The sequence below is a fragment of the Quercus suber genome, unplaced genomic scaffold (genome assembly GCF_002906115.3).
Source record: "Quercus suber isolate HL8 unplaced genomic scaffold, Cork oak 2.0 scaffold_54, whole genome shotgun sequence".
Taxonomy (NCBI): domain Eukaryota; kingdom Viridiplantae; phylum Streptophyta; class Magnoliopsida; order Fagales; family Fagaceae; genus Quercus; species Quercus suber.
In genome coordinates this window covers 1,766,632-1,787,920 of record NW_027069519.1, presented here as the reverse complement: position 1 = coordinate 1,787,920, position 21,289 = coordinate 1,766,632, and positions in this window count along the sequence as shown.

Sequence of the window (21,289 nt, the reverse complement as noted above, 5' to 3'; positions counted from 1 at the left end):
AGAAACTCTTCTATTTTTTTAAAGAAAAAAACTTTTCGAAGTTGATGTATTTTTCAGTCACAAAAATTCCTAGGAGTGTGATGACATGTACCACATAATATAAACACATTTGGAAATACATAAATCTAATCACGTCTCTAAATATTTTCATGATTGAAAAATGAATCAGTCCTAAATTATGATAAATGAAAAGTAGTCCCTTAGAGAAAAGTAAAAATAAAAAGAAGAGTCTCCAAGAACGTGCAAAAATGCTAGTTTCTTCTAATGTGATTGTCAAATTGTTTATATCATTAGAAAATTAATTTTAGAAACATTATCCAATTTGAATGCTCCTCGAACTAATGCTTTTGTCCAATAACATAAATGAGCTACAATGTACATAATAGCATTTTATGCATATTTAGAGACTTTTCTATTTTTTAAATGTCTATACTTTCTTTATCTTAATTTTTTTTCCCATTAATATACAAATTGTAATTATAAAGATAAGAATAAAAAAGAACAAACTTTTGTCAATGGATTCATCTCTTCCTACCTTTTCTTGATTTATAAAGAAAAAATTTCCAAAAATTAGTGTACAATTAATCCCAACATCTTAAAAGAATTATGTAAACATCTAGAATTGACTATTAAAATATTCATAATTTGTTGACCACCTTAAAGCCAACAAAGCATTTGCTATTCAAGTAACAATACTTCGTATTAGTGTCATGATTAATACAGTACAAAATTAAGACTCAACTTCAACTAAAATATTTATCCAAAAAAAAAAAAAAAAACTTAAACTAAAATATTCTTAAAATTTTATTTTAATTTTTTTTTTTACATTCTTGGAGGAGAGAATAAAAATCATTATGGAGAACTTTGCAATTTTTGTAGAATCTAAATTCAAATGAGAAAAAAATGGAGGAAAAAGAAAAGGCCTTGAAAGGTAAATGATTTGTATATCTTNTATATATATATATATATGCTTAAGTTTCATATTTTCATGCTCTAAGTAATTATTTGTTTTCTATAAGGAAATTTGACAAAATCCTCTATATGTTTAAAATTAAATATTCTCTAAGAATCTCTTAAGTTTTTATTAGATTATTAGAATTTAAGAATGTCATGATTGAAACTGTGGGGGTAAAAGCCCAGCATTGTGTATTGGGCCTGGAAGCGCAACATTGTGTATTGGGCCTGTGGCCCCATTTTTTGGGTTGAGGTATGTCCGAATAGGAGAAAATAATTGAGAAGGATTCTAAATGGGAGAAATATACCTGGAAATGATCGAGAAGGGCAGGCTGAAGATATCATCAGCAGGCCAAAAAGCGTATTCTCTTCGGATATAAAGAGTCTCAATCAAGCAAGTATCTAGGAGTTTCAAGTGATTTTCCTGGCAATTCCAATGATAAGGATAAGCTCTAGGCATGTCTGAGGATGATAAGAATGGAGAAATATCTAAAGGAAAAAGCTGCTACTACCGTGTTTAATGCATTGCAGCAACTTTTCTGGCCGCATTTATGTGGAGAAGACTCCTGAACAGTACAACTTCAACTACCAACACTCCTGGAGAACTAAACAAGATACCTAATGTGACATGTACTCAAGTGATTGCTTGGATGAAAAACAAGTGTACGATGAAGATGGTTTGGAAGAAGGCTATATAAATGAGAAAGGTCTCTAAAGAAGGGGAGGGAGAAAGATTTAACTGTAGCACTAAGAATTGTATTCACTGTTTAATTAATAATATACCTCTTTGGACATCAATATTTTTAGTGGTTAAGTGCGTTTTTATGTTGGCCCATCCATGAATATCATAGTTAACAGTTACTAAATTCACAACTAGCCCAACTCTTTCACCCACTCTCTACAAATTCATTGTTTTGGGCTTAGGATACAAATCCTGACCCTACAATTAGCGCCGTTTATGGGAAGAGCTTGAGCAAGAGTGGAAGTAGCGATTGATAATGTTGGAACTAGGGCAACAACCAACAGAATCTAGAGCATCCTAGCATGTTGATCATTATCTTAACTAGGAGTAGAGACATGATCGTGAAGGTAGTGTACACACTACGCATACTGATCAAAGCCAGTCACATGGTGGAAGTTACATGTCTCATGCAGAGAAAAACAAGAACATGTAATTAGAGATTGACAAGCTGAAAATAGAGTTGCGCCATGCAAATAGAAGGCGAACATCTTCTTACTCTGAGGATGACTCTGACGATGAGCAGGATGTTTCTTACAAACGTAAGACCAGAGCACCAGTTAGTAAGTCTTTCTCTTACGAAGAAGAGCACTATCATGAGCACCAACCACTAAGTCCATCACATGGGGGTATAGGGAATGATGCTATGAGCAAAACTTTGAATCAAATCTCCAAATCGCCTTTCACGTGCAGGATCAAACAGGCAAAGCTTCCTCTCGTTTTCATCAGTTGACATTCACTATCTACAACGGGAAGACAAACCTTGTAGAACATGTGAGTCATTTCAACCAGAGGATGGCAGTCCATTCTAAAGATGAAGTTTTGATGTGTAAAGTCTTCCCCTCTAGTCTTGGATCAGTTGCAATGAGATGGTTTGACAGCCTAAAAGCAGATTCCATTAACTCCTTCAAAGAGCTCACTCTAGCATTTGGTTCTCGTTTTGTCACCTGCCGAAGAGTAGCTAAGCCCTTAGCTTCTTTGTTATCTTTAAGCATGCAAGAAGGTGAGACCTTGAAAACATACTCAGATAGGTACTGAAAAATGTTAATGAGATGGAAGACAACTGTGATGGAGTGGTCCTTAATACGTTCAAGTTCGGCCTCCCTACTGAACCTGGTTTAAGGAAGTCCCTAACTGGTAAGCCAGTTATTAACGTGCGTCAGCTCATGGACTATATCGACAAGTATAAAAGAGTTGAAGAAGATCAGCAGCAGTGAAAGGGAAAAGATAAGGTCATCCCTCAAGAGAGGAGAGATTTCAGATCGAATAGATACGATAATAACAAACAGTGTAGGGATTTTTCTGGGCAGTTAGGATCAACAAATTTTTAAGTTCTCAACGCTGTATTCAAAGAGCCAGTACATCAAGTGTTAGAAAAGATCAAGAATGAATCATTCTTCAAGTGGTCAAACAAGATGGTGGGAAACCCTGAGAGGTGTAATCATAACCTCTATTGCCAGTACCATCAGGACCACGGACATACCACAGAGGATTGCAGGAGCCTGTGGGATTATTTGGACTAGCTTGTCCGCGAGGGTCAATTAAAACAACTTTTGCATCATTCCAGTGGCCAAGGAGGTCAGACAAACTCGGAGCCCCGAAGAGATGATTCTTCGAAGCCTCCTTTGGAAACTATCAATGTCATCTTCGCAGCACCGGAGATAACAGGGTCTTCGCCATCCAATGTCATGTCGGTGGCCCTGTTACCTGCAGGAGACTTTAGTCATAGTTCGAAGAGAGTTAAATCGGATACCAAACCGGTGTTAGGATTCTCGGATGAAGACAAGGTTGGGACCATCCAACCCCATGATGACGCTTTAGTGATCACCCTCAGAATTAGAGGGTATGACGTGAAGAGGGTTATGGTAGACCAGGAAAGCGCGGTAGAGATAATGTATCCTAATCTCTATAGGGGACTGAACTTAAAACCCGATGATTTGGAACCATACAATTCTCCCATGGTAAGTTTTGAAGGAAGAGTTGTTACCCCGAAGGGACAAATACGATTGCCTATGCAAACTGGTGCAGAAATAGTAGAGGTGGATTTCATCGTTGTGGACGTATATTCGCCCTATACTGCAATTGTAGCCAGACCTTGGCTCCATACACTAGGGACTGTTTCCTCTACTTTACATTAGAAGGTTAAATATCCATCTGAGAGATAGGTTAGTAAAATTCGGGGAGATCAATCTGTGGCTAGACACTGCTTAGTGGCTGCCATCCGGCATAAGCCCGAAATTGAGTCTTCAGCCTAAGCCGAAAGGGCTTTATAGCAGTTAAATTCTCGGGCATCGCCCGTCGAAGATACAGCCGAAGGCGCTAGGTGCAAAGATTTAGTTAAAGTTACTATCGGAAACAATCTAGAAAAGTTCTTTCAAGTTGGGTCTCAACTACCTCTGCAGGAGAAGGAAGAGCTAATAGAGTTCCTTAAAAGAAACCTTGATATATTCGCCTGGAATGCCTACGAAACCCCAGGGGTGGATCTAGAATTCATATGTTACAATTTGAAGGTTAATTCATTGATTACTCCTAAGAAGCAGCCTCCTCAGCGCCCATCCAAGGAGCATGTTGATGCAATAAGAGAAGAAGTGACAAAATTCAAACAAGCTGGGGCTATTAAAGAAATTTTTTAACCTGAGTGGCTAGCAAATTTGATGGTGGTGAAGAAGAAAAATGAGAAATGACGAGTATGTGTGGACTTCACTGATTTGAATAAGGCTTGTCCTAAGGATCCATTCCCTATGCCAAAAATTGATCAACTAGTAGATGCTACTGTCGATCATCCTCGGATGAGTTTCCTAGACGCTTTCCAAGGTTACCATCAAATACCATTAGCCTTGGAGGATCAGGAGAAGACTGCTTTTGTCACCACCTATTGGGAACTACCACTACAAAGTGATGCTATTTGGTTTGAAAAACGTAGGATCCACCTACCAAAGAATGATGACGAGGATGTTTGAGCTACAGTTGGGTAAAAGTATCAAGATTTACATAGATGACATGGTGGTGAAAAGCAAGATCATCTCTGAACATGTAAAGGATCTTGAAAATATTTTTGAAGTTCTAAGGAGGTACAAGCTATGTTTAAATGCTTCCAAATGCTCATTTGGTGTGGGGTCAGGCAAATTCTTGGGGTATATGGTGATTCATAGAGGAATCGAAGTTAACCATGATCAGATAAAGGCCATCAACAATTTACAAGCTCCTCAAAATCCTAAAGAAGTTCAGAAACTGACAAGAATGACCGCTGCTCTAAACCGATTCATTGCTCAATCAGCAAATAGGTGTAAACCTTTCTTTTCGTTGATCAACAAATGGAAAGGATTCGAGTGGACTGAAGGGTGTGCTTTAACTTTCCAACAACTTAAGGACTATTTAGCTCGGCCACCAATCATGTCCAGTCTTGAGCCAGATGAGGTCTGGTTTGCCTACATTGTCGTGGCCCCTTATGCTGTGAGTTTGGTATTGATACGAGTGGACCAAGGTGTACAAAGGCCAATTTACTATGTGAGTAAATCATTGCATGAGGCAGAGATTCGATATTTGCTATTAGAGAAAGCAATCCTGGCAGTAGTGCTCGGCACTCGGAAGTTGCCTCATTATTTCCAAGCGCACATAGTGGTTGTTCTTACCCAACTTCCACTCAAAACCATACTCAGAAGTGCTGACTACATAGGGAGAATAGCCAAATGGGGCACTATCCTAGGGGTTTTTGACATCAAGTATATGCCACGCACCTCCGTAAAGAGGCAGGTCCTCACAGATTTAGTAGCTGAGTTTACTGAACCCTCGTTGGAGGAATTGATACCAACACAGGACATGGATGGAAAATTGGTTAGCGTAATCTCCCAAAAAGGCCCTTCATCCTGGGAAATATATGTAGATGGTGCAGCGAACCAGAAAGGATCTAGAATGGGGATAGTGTTAATATCTCCAAAAATAATTGTTATTGAAAAATCCCTAAGATTAAGTTTCACGGCCACAAATAATGAGGCTGAGTATGAAGCTCTACTAATGGGAATGGCTATGGTTCAAAGGATGGAAGGAAAGATAGTGGAAGTGTTCTCGGACTCAAGGCTAGTCGTCGGACAAGTGCAAGGAGAATTTGAGGCGAAAGATGAACGAATGCAGGAGTACTTAAGCCGAGTTAAATGCTTGCAGTCGGAGTTTGAATCTTTTAGCTTACTGCACATCCCTAGAAGTGGAAACGCACATATTGATTCTTTAGCCACGCTCGCCACATCCTCGACGTAGGATTTGCCTAGAGTTATCCTCGTCGAAGACCTGCATAAACCTATGGGAACAAGGGGTGAGGTTGTTCAAGTTCATCAAATCAGAGTCGAGTTCAGTTGGATGGATCCTATAATTAAATTCCTGAAGGATGATATTTTTCTCGAAGAGAAGCTGTAAGCTGACAAAGTTCAAAGGAATGCAACTAGATTCTGGTTATCCGATGACCATAAATTGTACAAATGCTCATACTCAGGACCATACTTATTATGCATGCATCCTGAAGCAGCCGAATCACTTTTGGAAGAATTGCATGAAGGAATCTGTGGAAGTCATACTGGAGGTAGATCTTTGGCTCACAGGGCCATCACTCAAGGTTATTGGTGGTCGAATATGCAGAAAGAAACCCATGAATATGTTAAAAAATGTGATTAATGCCAGTGATTTGCACCAAATATACATCAACCAGGTAGAGTTCTTAATCCACCATCTAGACCATGGCCATTTGCTGAATGGGGCTTAGATATAGTGGGTCCATTCCCTAAGGCCACAGGAAATAAGAAGTATCTTCTGGTTGACACAGACTATTTCACTAAATGGGTTGAAGCTGAGCCTCTAGCCAACATCAGGGATGTCAATGCAAAGAAGTTTATCTGGAAAAATATTGTCACTCGGTTTGGAATTCCCCATACCCTAATCTTGAACAATGACCTTCAATTTGATAGTAAAGCATTCAGGAATTACTGTGTTGAGCTGGAGATCACAAATAGATACTCTACCCCTGCTTATCCCTAAGAGAATGGGCAAGCTGAAGCTGTTAACAAAGTCATAGTAAATGGACTAAAGAAAAGACTAGATGACCCAAAAGGCAAATGGGTAGAAGAGCTGCCACATGTACTTTGGACATACAGAACTACGCCTCGTAGGTCTATGGGAGAGACCCCCTTTTCGATGACCTATGGGGCTGAAGCTGTCATACCTCTAGATACTGGATTCCCAATACTAAAAACCAGCTCATTTAGTCTGACCAGTAATGGTGAGCTGTTGGAGAAGAGTTTGGATCTGATTGATGAAAAGAGAGAAAAAACAATGGTCCGATTAGCACATTATCAACAAAAGCTCAAGTAACGCTATGATGTCAACGTAAAGCTAAGACCTTTAGAACCTGGTGACTTGGTGCTCAGGAAAGTTGTGGGCACTGCAAAAAACCTCGCTTGGGGAAAGTTGAGACCCAATTGAGAAGGGCCATATCAATTACCTTAGGGGCTAGCATTAGAGCGTATTTTTTGGAAGACTTAGATAGTCATGTAATACCATGCCCTTAGAATGTAAATAACCTCAAAAAGTACTATTATTAATCGAACCTTTTCTTTAATCAATATGCCAATTTATTATATAAAATTTTTGGATAAGTGTTTAAACTTAAATCCAATCATGCCTAAAGTCCTCAAATCAGATGATTTGGGTAAGTTAACACTCCGTTACAATTTCCTTAAGTGTTTAAACTTAAATCCAATCATGCCTGAAGTCCTCGGACTAGATGATTTGGGTTAGTTAACACTCCGTTACAATTTCTTTAAGTGTTTAAACTTAAATCCAATCATGTCTGAAGTCCTCGAACCGGATGATTTGGGTTAGTTAACGCTTCGTTACAATTTCCTTAAGTGTTTAGACTTAAATTCAATCATGCCTGAAGTCCTCGAACCAGATGATTTTGGTTAGTTAACACTCGTTTGCAGCAATTCTTCTAAGTGTTTAAACTTAAATTCAATCATGCCTGAAGTCGTCGGACCAGATGATTTGGGTTAGTTAACACTCATTTGCAATTCTCCTAAGTGTTTAAACTTAAATCCAATCATGCCTGAAATCCTCGGACCAGATGATTTGGGTTAGTTAATACCTTCTTACAGTTATTATTAATACTTAGACTTGAAAGGAATCTTGCCTGAAATTCTAGGATGTGTTTAAGTAAACCTTAACTTACGATAAGCCTTCTTAGTCATGTGTTTAATTCACAATTAATAAGTAGTAATACTCTTTGTGCATGTTTGCGAAGACCTATGAAGCTTCCATATCACTCCTTACTTTCATTGCTTATTGGTGATTCCTATACAAACTACTCTCTTTAGTATTAATTTAAGTTATTTGCATCATTAGCATAATATCGTGGCTAAGTTTACCTATATTACCATAGTAACAAGTTATAGTTATTTGCAATAATAATGAGTCTTATAGTATGTGCAAAGAAGACATAAGAAATAAAAGAGAAATGATTTCATTGATTAAAAGAAAGTAGTTTGCAAATCATTACATAAAAAACTAATATAAGTATGAAATAAAAACTTATAAACATCTAAGCCTTCGTCTCGGTGGTCGAGGAGTCAACTCTCTGGGTAAGCTGAGCAGCAGCAGCATTTGGGACTTGAACATCCTCGGTTAGGGGGGGTCTGGCCGACTGGGGGCTGCTCTAGAGCTTCTGCGAGTTCGCAAATATCAGGATGATAATAAATGCTCCTAGGTTACCTCAAGACAGACTTTGGAGGGACCCCAACAGCGTCAAGACCTTTGTCCCAAGTCATGTCGCAATAATCTCTGCAGACCTTCACGAACTCCTTAGTGAGTCTGAGCTGGGTCTCCTTTACCCCAAGAGTATACGCTGTTTGTCTCTCAGCCTCCACTCCCTTTTTGGCCAGCTGAGCATCTTTCTTGGCCAACTGAGTAGCTTCCCTGGCTTTTTGTAGTTCAGCACGAAGACCCTTGACCAACTCTCTCTCTATCTCCAGATTGATCTCGGTCATGCGTAACTGCTTGCGTTGGTCTTCGGCTTGCTTTTCAACGGTCTTCAGGCCAGTATCGAGATTATCCCTTTGGCTTGTCATATCTCTCAGCTACTCGGATAACCAAGAACAATCTTCCTTCAGACTGCCCAGCAATTTTTCTGCCTCAAACCGAGAGTGAGCCTCTGCTTGGGCTTCAGTATAGGCCTTTTTATTCCACTCTTCGGCCACGTAAACCTACTGGGTAATCTACATAGCAGAAGGAAAAATTTTAATATAAAAAAATCATCAGTATCCTAACTGAAGAAGTGGATTAATTTACTTATTATGGCTAAATCCCTTTTTAGGGACAAAAAGCGGTCATACTGGTTGAAACGTCTGTAAGATTCCATGTCTCGTGGGAGGAGCAGTGGTTGCTCCAAGGCCTCAGTAATGAGACTTGCCTTCCCTCTTGTAATTTCTGAGGGAGGTCTCCTAGGGGATTAGAGCACCATCCAATTCCAGCCTTGGGGACTAGGTGCGAGGTCCTTGGTGCACATCAGCTGCGAGAGCGTCATCTTAGCTCTCGGTAGATGAAGCCCTTTTGCTCCGGTGGTCTCTCACCACCTTCTGTTGCTTAGTTCCTTTTGGATGTGCCACCTCTCTTTCTTCATTATCGATAAGGGGCCTCTTCTTCTTCGAATCTGGCAATTGCTTTGAGCCACGATCCAAAGGAACTTGGGGAGGTAGTGGATGAAGACTGACAATTGGTTGGGACGTACCGGTCTCTTTGGGCCAAGCTTTTTTATTCCTATTCTTCATCAAGTCTCTTAGGTTGGCCATGTCTTCTTCCTCTTCCGAGTAGTCGTCAGGAATAGCAGTTATTAAAACAGGAGGGCGAACACTAGACTGCCTGTCAGTTTCCTCCTCGGCTTCTGAAACTTGTATCGCTTGACTTCTTTCCGAAACCTCTTCTTCAAATCTAAACTTAACAATTTGCTCCTTAAGTGAAGAGGTTGAAGAAGCGGCTCTTTCACCTACTGCTACTGGTTCAAGGGGAACTTGCTGAACCGGCTGGACTAATAATGGTATACCCTACGGATTTGGATGTGGCACAAGGGCAAGATCGAACGATGCTGGGAAATTGCGCCGAGAGACGTCTATTCGTTTGAGCTGATAGTCTCCTTGAGTGATAGCATTGCCGACCGGCTGAAAATCGGTTGATTTTGGCGGGAAACCAAGGATGAGAGGAACAGACTAGAGCTGCCCCTCTTCACTTACAAAAATCTCTGATTGTAGTAAGTAGTTGAGCGCGCAGACGTTTATGAGGCTGAGCCGAGCAAAAACATGATCCTTATTTGTTAACACCACAACGAAACTTAATCAGAAACTTGAAAATAATGATACAAAAAGGAGGCAAATTGTTAAAAAAAAACGGAGATCCTAAATCTATTGTTAGGAAACCTAAATCTAGGATGTCTCACCTGGCTCTCCTAGTTGGGTCGAGCAATGAAGACCGTCATGCCACACGCTCGAGATGATCAGATAGTCATCTTTCATCCCTTTGTTAGGCTTGGGAAGGCAGGAGATGAGCCTAACGATGTCGGATCGGGATTTAAGATAGTATCCCGCTCCCTTCTAGCTATGACACTTGTACATATGTACCACGTCAAGCCAAGTGAGTCCTAATCCTAAATGACGGTTCAAAGCGTCAATTGCTCTTAGGATCCTAAAGACATTGGGTTCGCACTGATCAGGAGAAAGCATGTGGTTACGAAGATAGTTTCGGGTAATAGAACCCATAGGGAGAGTCATTCCTCCTTCTATGAATGCTGTCATAGGGATTACGACTTCCCCCTCTCTTCGGTCGGTTAATACCCTTTCTAGCGGACAATACCTCAAGTTTACCCCTTGTGGTATGCCATATGTCTCCTTAAATTCCTCTATTAAGGCAGGACTATCAACAAGATACTAAAATCTACCCATATTTGGTTAGCTAGAAGAAGATGTAGAATAATAACTGGGAAATGAGAGTTTGAAGGCCGAGGAAGCTAGCCGAAGAGAAGATGAAAGGCTTGAATAAAGGAGAACTTACATAAACTAAATCGGAGAATGATCTTTGAACTCGTAGAGAGATTCTTGCAGATTCTGGGAAGAAGTAGGATTGATGATTGGAAGAGCTTGGAGGATTTAAATGCTTGAGTTCGCTGGATAATCTAAGAGTTTGCAAAACAAAGAGGAAATAACCTCTTTTGAGGCTTTATATAGGGATAAATGAAAGGTTAAGAGTCATCCTGCCTAAATTATGAGGAATAACATCATCCGTTGGATCAATGGTCCACCATTGGATACGAGACAGAACGCTGCCTAGAGTAATTAATAACGCTAATATTGAAACGACAGCAGCAATAATGAAGTATGTGAACGTATGCTTATACACGTGCGAATTCAAATACTTGTGTTTTTATTTCGTAACAAATCAAAATCCTATTTTTTCTTCTCAGATGCGAGAGAAAAATTAAAATTTTGAAGGGCTATTGTGGGGTGAAAGCCCAGTATTGTGTATTGGGCCTGGAAGCACAACATTGTGTATTGGGCCTGGGGCCCCTTTTTTGAGTTAAGGTATGTCCAAAGAGGAGAAAATGATTGAGAAGGATTCTAAATGGGAGAAATATACCTGGAAATGATCGAGGAGGGCAGGCCGAAGATATCATCAACAGGCCGAAAAGCGTATTTTCTTCAGATAGAAAGAGTCTCGATCAAGTAAGTACCTGGGAGCTTCGAGTGATCTTCCTGACAATTCCAATGATAAGGATAAGCTCTAGGCATGTCTGATGATGATAAGAATGGAGAAATATCTAAAGGAAAAAGCTGCTACCACCGTGTTTAATGCACTGTAGCAACTTTTATGGCCGCATTTATGTGGAGAAGACTCTTGAATAGTACAACTTCAACTACCAACACTCCTGGAGAACTAAAGAAGATACCTAATGTGACATGTACTTAAGTGATTGCTTGGATGAAGAATAAGTGTACGGTGAAGATGGTTTGGAAGAATACTATATAAATGAGAAAGGTCTCTAAAGAAGGGGAGGGAGAAAGATTTAACTGTAGCACTAAGAATTGTATTCACTATTCAATCAATAATATACCTCTTCGGACATCAATATTTTTAGTGGTTAAGTGCGTTTTTATGTTGGCCCATCCCTGAATATCATAGTTAATAGTTGCTAAATTCACAACTAGCCCAGTTCTTTCACCCACTCTCTACAAATTCATTGTTTTGGGCTTGGGCTACAAATCCTGACCCTACAGAAACTAATTACTTTCATGTTTGTCTTACAATTGTAGCTACAAAAAGATCATTAAATGTAATTGGCTAAATTAATCTTTGCCTATATTATATTTTAGCTAGTATTCCCTTTCTAAATCATAAATAAAAATATAAAAAAGTTTTTGGTATATAATGTTTAGAATTATGCTATCTAATGACAAAATTTATATAAAATAACAATAACATAAACATAAAAAAGAGTATTATTTTTTAAAGGTAAACAATATTTCCATATTAAATTTTGATACTCAACCTTCCATCATTTCCATATAAATGAAAAACGCTATAAAGAATAGAGTTGAGAAAACTTAAATTGGAGTTTGAATATATCTTTATGTTTAGACAAAAAAAACCACAACAATAAATTACAACATAACTAAAGCACAACAATGTGCAACCATATGATGGCCTGTGGGAAATGACAACCCTCATTCAATGCAACTATGATCTTCTCGTATTGGCATTAATTATATAGTGAGTAAGCATCAATTTTTGAATTTGAACTTATGACCAAATTTTATATTGAAATGATTATCAAAATGAAGTTTTAAATTAAATTGAGAAATAGATAAATTAGTTGGAGGCAACTTTTGCTACAAACTATGTGGCATATATAAGAATTTTTTTTTTTTTTACTATACTTTGTATTGCTTGGCACAATTGTGTAGTACTATGTGATGGTAATTGAAAAAAAATGCAACTCCTGAAACGCCCAAAGAAATTTGCAAGTTTAAATAGATGAAATAAAATACAAAATTGAATATAAAAGACGTTTAATACAAAGAATTTTAACCTCGCAATGAATATAAACTACATTTTAGCAACATAGTAAAAAAATTTAAGGAAAATAAAGAGTAAAGATATAGTACTTAATTGGTTTGCATTCTTATCAAATAAGTGCACCAGGTATCACAAAAATCAACATGTAGATTGAAAATATGATAGGAAAGTAAAGGAATAAAATCATCCAATAAGGCACATTGCCAAGTGTAGAGAGGAAAATTCTTGACCTATCATAAGCTGACAACATCATACTATCAAGTTCACAAAGTACTGCCAATTACAAAGACCAACAGAAATTTACCAAGTGTCACTGAAACAAAAGAATCACACATCGATGTGTGTAAACAATGACATAAGCAATCCAATCGATTGCTGACATATGTCATCTTGAAAATTAAGACATTTCTACCAATCAAATGATGCCATGTGTCTTGGAAAAAAAGGACTTCAAGCTCCTCCAATCAGGCTATGACATGTCACCAATTAGACTCCACCACGTGTCGCTCACTCACCCCCAAACTCCTATAAATAAAAGCCTTTTTAAGGCATTTCCACACACCAAGACATCAATACCACAAGCAGCATCAAAGAAGATTCAGAGGCATTTAAAAGTATAGAAGCTCTGTAGGAATCAAGCCTTAAATCCTTCAAGAACTTCAACCTCGAACACGAAGAACATTTGAAGCAAAATTATCCAAACTACCTTTCTAGATCTTAAAGTTTGCTGGAATCAAGCCCAAAAGCCACCAGAAACTTCAAGAGGCCACAAATCAATGAAGCTCTATGAATTCAAGCTCTAAAAGCTCCGAAGAACGTCCACCACAAACCTTCAAAGATAAAGAACATGCGAAGAACACAAAGAACAAAGATTTCTCATAGCTAGAGATTTGTTGTAATTCTGTTTCAAGGGTCTTCAATCCATCCTTAAGCCAAATAAGCCCCAAAAGTTATAACTTTGAAACCTATACAAGAAAGCATAAACCTGTGTTACTATTCTGGAATTTAAAAAACCTACACGATTGCACAAACAATTTATTATTTATTTTTCACAATATATACTAAAGAAACATTCAAGCAGTAAGAAACCCATAAATTAAATTAAAATCCAATCATAGTCGGTTTGTGAGTTCAGAGAGAGACAAGTCCCATAAATACTACTTTGTCAAAAACAATCAACGAAACAACTTATTTGATGAAAGAAATCCTAATAATTTGCAACGATTAACAAAAATCCATGTAACCCTAATTTTCTACGAGATGAAAATCTTTATTTTTCACAATAAAGACTAAAGAAACCCATAAATTAAATTAAAATCCAATAATAGTTGGTGAGTGAGTTCAAAGAGTGAGAGAGACGAGTCCTATAAATACTACTTTGTCAAAAACAATTAATGAAACAACTTATTTGATGAAAGAAACCCTAATAATTTGCAACAATAAACGTAACCCTAATTTTCTACAAGATATTTTTAGCATCAACAAAATCAATCGAACTCCATGCAACCCTAAGATAGCATGAACAAAATCAATCAAACTCTGATTCGTTATCGTGATTGGTAATGGAATCAAATTTAAATGCATGGAAGAAAATCTTACCATTGGGGAAATTACCCAAAAGGAAGAAAAAAAAATTTTGAAAAAAAAGAAAAAGTAATGAAATACTAGAGCGCGTGTCAAAAGCTATTCTATTTTTTGAGTAAAAATTAATAATTTACATTTATTATAACTTGAGATTTCTCTTCTTAGTGGAGATGTTGGGATGATAAGGATGGATAGAAGTTATAGTATTAGTTTTATAGTAGGAGTTTTTTTTTTTTTTCTTTTTTTTTTAATAAAAAAGAAGAGATTTGGGAAAATAAAAAAGTGAGATTAGAGTAATGAAATTTAAAAAAAAAAAAATTGAAAAAAAGGGGACAGAAGAAACAAATACATCGTGATGAAGTAAAAAAAAATAAAAATGAATACGTGGGGTGAGTTTTGTAGATTGGAGATTTTACTTTTGGTTGATTTGTTGCTGGGTTTGTATTTGTGTTTCTAGGTTTGTGGTTTTTGATTTCAATTTTTGAGATTTTAAGCCTGGGTTGGTATTCTTGGTGTTCTTGTTCAAGATACTTTTAGATCTTAATTCATGTGAATTTTGATTTTTATTTCTGTTTTGATTTTTTTTTTATTTAGTTAAAATTATTAAATTAATTTTTTTAAATTTAGATGCTGACATGGCATTTTTTAATGCCAAATAATATTTATTATTATTATTTTAATGGTCACATCAGCTTTTAGTATGCCAACAGTGCACTTCATTTGCCACGTGTGCATTTTCCATCTCTGATGTAACGACAGGGACAAAAACATGACGCATTTTTTAGGATAGAGACTAAAAGCGGTAGAAATAAAAGTTAGGGATCAAAGTGGGAATCACATAAAAATGTAGGAACAAAAATATGGTTTTCACCTAATAATAATAAGAATAAGAATAATAACAATAACAATAATAAGAACAATAACAACAACAACAACAACTGTGCACACCCAAAATGAGAACAGGCTGGCTTTCTCTTGGGCTCACAATCTATTTGTAATGTGGGTTTTGGATTTCCTACTTTGGGTGATTCTAGCTTGGAGACCCAACAATATCTCTCCAACCATTGTATTCCTTCCCTCTCACACTTATGACTCTATTGCTCTCAACTCTAAACCTCCTCCTGAACTTTTCAAAACCCCCATTTCCCTTCCTTAGCTTCTCATATTTATAGCCCAAAATGAGTGGAAGAATCATGATTCTTAGGGGTGTGCATGGGTCGGGTTGAGGGAATTTTTTGACCCAACCCACCATCCAACTCAACCCATCACATAAGTCCAACCCAACCCAACCCAACCCACATGGGTCAGGTTGAACCCATGAGTTAGATAATTTCTTTTATTGCTATTATTACTAAAATGAACAGAAAAAAATATCACACTTTCCACTGAGTTGATAAAAAAACTCAGTTGTAAACAAAATACATCTAAATATCCAACTGAATTGATAAACAAAATATAAATGAACTAGTATCCTAATTCACTTATAAACAAAATATTCATGAGTTCCTAACTTAGTTATAAACAAAATATATCTAACTGAGTTAATAAATAAAATATACATGAACTATTGAACTAGTGTCTCAAGTTCTTGACTCAGTTATAAACAAAATATACAGAATTAATATACCAAGTTCCTAACTCAGTTATAAAACAAAATATATTAAACTGAGTTTATAAACAAAATATACAGAACAAGTTCTATGAGGGGATTTCAAAATATACTAGTCCCACTAAGAACCAAAATATCCAAGCTATCTAGCATTCCAATTTCCAACTAATCTTCCTCTTCCACTATTATGGTGCTTTGAGATGCAAACTCTGAAACAAATCAAAAAAAAAAAAAAAAAAAGACAATAAATTATACAGTGAAATTTTAGAACCCAAAAGGCTTATATAACAATTAAAAAATTACAATCATAAAAAATTACTTTGTTGGAAAATTACCTGACTCAAGACCCTCATAGGATTCAACTTCTTCCATTGATTGTTGAAGATCAATTATATCAGTAGCTCTTAACTAATTTTGAGCACAAATTAGCATTTCAACTGTGTTAGGCAACAAAGAGCTTCGAAATGGATCCAACACACGACCTCCAGTACTAAATGCGGACTCAGAGGCAACTGTAGAGAGAGGAATGCCTAACACATCACGAGCTACTTTTGAGAGAAGCCGATATTTTGAGGAATTCACCTTCCACCAATTCAAAATACAAAAATTAGGAGAATCTTCTTCCACACAATCAGCCAAATATCTTTCCACCTCTGATTTGCTTTCCAAACTATTTGCTGCCAAATGCATCTTATAAATAGATTTCACCAATGCATGGGGATCTTGCACAGGTCTAGTCTCAACATTGTTTGAAGAAGAGCCATTGTAGGGACTCAGTTTAGAAAGGTTCCCCAACAATACATTTTTAGAGAGTGGATCGAAGGTTTAGGCCCTAACAGACTAGCAACGGAATACAAGCCCCCCTTCTTCCATTGAAGGGGAGTGAGCCCAGTTTACAACTAAGGGTAGCTCCTCGGCCCTCGTCCGAGGAGGTCCCCCTCCCTGAAACTAACATGACCTCTAAGTCCTTTTATGTCATTCCCTTGAATGATCCCAAAAATCCCCCCCTTAATTGCTTTGCTCGCCTTTCTTATATTGTTCTCTCCCTCCTATCCCCTTCTTCCTTCTGTTGATCATCCATTGGCCTTTCCTTTGACCGTCCGTCCTATCAGAGGCCTTATCCGCACTTAAGTGGCTCACCATGATCAATGTTACCCTGTCAAGGGTTTACATCCCCATTAATGCGGCCAGGGGGGTTAGGTGAGCGCATTCAATGCAGAGGTGACAGCTCGCCTAAGGCTTGCTCCTTCGCCAACGCGTGGCACTGGACCCCTCCTCCTCAAACATTCAAGGAGTCCCCTTTGGTGGGGTGTTCCTCGTGTTCTCCCGAGACCTCGGACGCCTGAGGACGGGGTCATCCTCGGATATGTTCCTCGGGGGTTGGTCCTTGCGCTTTCATCCCCGGATCCTTCATGCATCCTCGGCGTGGGCTATTGGGCCTGGCTTGGAGTGGGCCAAGGCCACCTGTTTTTCTGGCCCCACAGCCATCTTGACCTTGCCCATTTGAATACCCATCACAGTTACAATAGTGCTCATACATACGAACAAGAGCCAAGGCCGCCTGTTCTTTCTTAGTTCTTTTAGGCGTCAACTAGGATGAGTAGGTTTAAGAAATACGTCGATACTGAGGAGGCGATGGAGAAATTCATCGCCAACTACAGAATTTCCGGCAATGTAGGTCTGAGATATTGTGAGGACGGGGATTGGCGCTTACACAGACGGGAGGGTGAGGTGGTAATTCCCATTGTCGCCTTCCTTGATGGGGGGATGACGATCCCCATGGGGCCGGTGATGAGGGACTACCTCACGCACTTTCGGTTGGCCCCTACCCAGTGTGGGACAAACGTCTTTAGGATTCTGGGCTGTATGGACGCCCTAAACAAGAAGATAGGGCTAAGGTTAACCCACAATGACGTGAACTAGTGCTACAACCTTCAGCTCCTTAAGGGCAAGTCTTATTACTTGAAGACGAGGGACGACAGGGTGCGGCTCATTCAGTGCCTCCCTGAGTCCAGCAAGGGGCTCAACGAGGATTTCCTTATCATGTCAAGGGAGTGGCACGATGGTCTTCACTGCCCGACAACAGAGGGAATACCAAGTGGGGCAGTGGGAAATAGGAGAGGTTTCAAGTTCTCATCTTTTTCCTTCCCCCTTCTTTTTTTTACTAACGCAGTGGTGCTTTCCGTTTGCAGACCCGCACGCTTTTGAGCGCCACTTCCATTTAGTCAACCAGGAAGATCTGCAGAAGGTGCTAAGGGCGTCGGTTTATATAAATGAGGACGACAATTAAGCTAGGGCCGCCCACAAATCTTGGGGTACAAACCTGTCCAGAAATCATTCCTGGTTCCAAAGCACATGATCCGAGCCAACGATCCTCGGTTTCAGAGGATTACTGTGACCGAGGACGGGTTTCAGTTCCCCGAGGAGCCCTCAGAACCAGAAGTTGTTATTATAGCTGTCCCTTCTTCCTCCCAAGCATTCGCCGAGGCTGCCGAGGAGGATCCAGAGAGAGAGGAGGATGCATTCAACGTTTTCGTATAGCTTGATCAGTCCGAGGACCCTCCCGAGACTTGGGCGACCCTTGTTTGACCGAAGCAGACCTCCTTGCTTCAGAAGCCCCTCCTCTGCCAGCGATGGGTTACAAGAGGAAGCCCACCACCAGCTTGTTGGACCTAATTGAAGGCCAATCGGGGAAGTCCCAGCAGAACCTTCCCCCTCATCCTCCGAAGACTAGGTCGACTTTCGCTCAGCAGAAGCTTCCCCCTCCTCCTCCTTCTCCTTCCCAGACGGGCCTGCCTTTTGGGACCGTGCTTGCCGACCCCAAGAAGAAGAAGGATAAGGGCAAAAGGCCTATGGAGGATAAGACGGTGTCCTTGCAGGAGGAGGAAAACACTCTGCGGCCATCCAAGCAGCTTAAGATAGGCGGCAAGAGCCAGGACAAGCAGGTCGTCAACACCACGTCCGAGGCTCAGGCTTGGCTCCCGGCTCCGATGCTCTATGGAGAGCCTCTGAAGGATGATGCCTCCCTCAGGGACTTCAACGAGGGCGAAGGCGCGCACGTGGCCGTCGCGCTGGAGAGGTGTCTGCTGCTCCCAGCGGACATGGCCGGGCTGAACTCTTTAAGGAGCAAGCAGGTCTTCCTCGGCCTTAAGCGATATATGGGGATGGTAAGAGCTATAATTTCGACTCTCCTCCCTTTTTTTTCCTTTTCCCTTCCCTCTTTTTTCTTTGTTGGGCTTATAGTGCATCGGTCACTCTGGCAGGCTGTCCAAGTCATCTATAGGTTGGAAGGGGCGGCGAACGACCAGGGGAAGGCCCACGACCAGGAGCGTGATTGGCGCTTTCAGGCCACCCGGGCTCTGAAGAATTCTGAGGCTAACCTAACTCCCAGGTCCAGGCTAAGGCCCTCAAACAAGTTGGGATGGAGGCCTCGTCCGACCTGTGGAAGGCGGAGAGAGTGTACTACCCCCTACTATCCGCAAGGTCACCCCTGATGGCACTAAGGCTGGGGAGATTGTTAAGGAGGTGGGGGCTGCTGAACTAAGGGAGCATCCGAGCGAGGAGGTGCCCCAAGAGATAGTGGAGGTCCCTTCCGATGCTCAAATTCCAACCACCGAGGAAGCAGCCGTTCTCGCCGTACCCCCGCAGGCTGTCTCCTCAGGCCAGGGCTCGGAGGAGTCAGAGGTTGCCCCTGTCCAGCCTGAGTAAAAGGAGTAGATCCACCGGCGTATCAGTCCAACGTGCCCTTGCTGCTTCTATGCTTTTTTCCCTTATGTTATTTTATTTTATTCGGTTGTTGTTCTTTTTTTTTTTTGTAATGTGGCTCTTGTCACGCAAATTCTATGGACTCATTATGGTAATGGGAGTTTAATTTCTTTTCTTATCTATTTTGGGTTGTTTATTTGTTTGCGTGCTATCTGCTTCCTTTTTTTTTTCTTTGCATGAATTGTTTCTCGGTCAATTATGTTAGTAACCATGATAATGGGGGGAATGTATGCGTGGGCAGTCCCCTTATGTCTTCAGGGTCAGCTAGGGCTTTGGTCTTTCCTAGCTTAGGGTATTTTGAAGTTGTTAGCTATCCCTATAGGCTTGAGTCCGAGGACCATGCAATGCCTTAGTTCTGTCTAACGCTTCCATTCATCGGTAAGTATCTAGTTTCCCCATAGGTTTGAGTCTGAGGACCATCCAATACCTTGGTTCTGTCCAGTACCCAAGTATACCTAAGTGGTTAGTTTTCCCATAGGCTTGAGTCTGAGGACCATGCAATGCCTTGGTTCTGTCTAAGGCTTCCATTCTCCTGTAAGTATCTAGTTTCTCCATAGGTTTGAGTCCGAGGACCATGCAATACCTTGGTTCTGTCTAGTACCCAAGTATAGCTGAGCGGTTAGTTTACCCATAGGCTTGAGTTCGATGACCATGCAATGCCTTGGTTCTGTCTAACGCTTCCATTCTTCTGTAAGTATCTAGTTTCCCCATAGGTTTGAGTTCGAGGACCATGTAATACCTTAGTTTTGTCTAGTCCCCAGGTATAGCTGAGCGGTTAGTTTCCCCATAGGCTTGAGTCTGAGGACCATGCAATGCCTTGGTTCTGTCTAAGGCTTCCATTCTCCTGTAAGTATCTAGTTTCTCCATAGGTTTGAGTCCGAGGACCATGCAATACCTTGGTTCTGTCTAGTACCCAAGTATAGCTGAGCGGTTAGTTTACCCATAGGCTTGAGTTCGATGACCATGCAATGCCTTGGTTCTGTCTAACGCTTCCATTCTTCTGTAAGTATCTAGTTTCCCCATAGGTTTGAGTTATTTGTGCCGCATTGAGTTTCAGATGACATCTATAAATATAAATATATATATATATATATATATATTTTTAAAAAAACCCAAAGATTAGTATAATGTAACTCCTTAATGACTAAACAACAATAGTAAAAACAATAGAGAGAGGGCCAGACAAAGACAAACCTGTAAAGCAAGATAAAGAGAAAGGGACACAGCAAGTCGATAAGAGAAAATATTGTAGAGTAAGAAATACATCTGTAGGTTGAGACAAAGAAAAAACATTTAAAAATCAACCAAAAGAAAACTAAGAAATCAACAAAGCAAAAGCTAAACATTGATCCACCACAGAAAGAGAGATAAACAGATAGAGTGAGTGAGAGATGGAAAACATTGAGAAACTTTACCTAACACCGGAAGAGATAGCTACCACCGGAAAGATAGAACCATCGCCAAGGTGGTGATGATAGCTGGTGGACGGCAGTGGCTCAGTAGAGGGAGAGAGTGTTAGTTCAAAATTCAAATGAGAG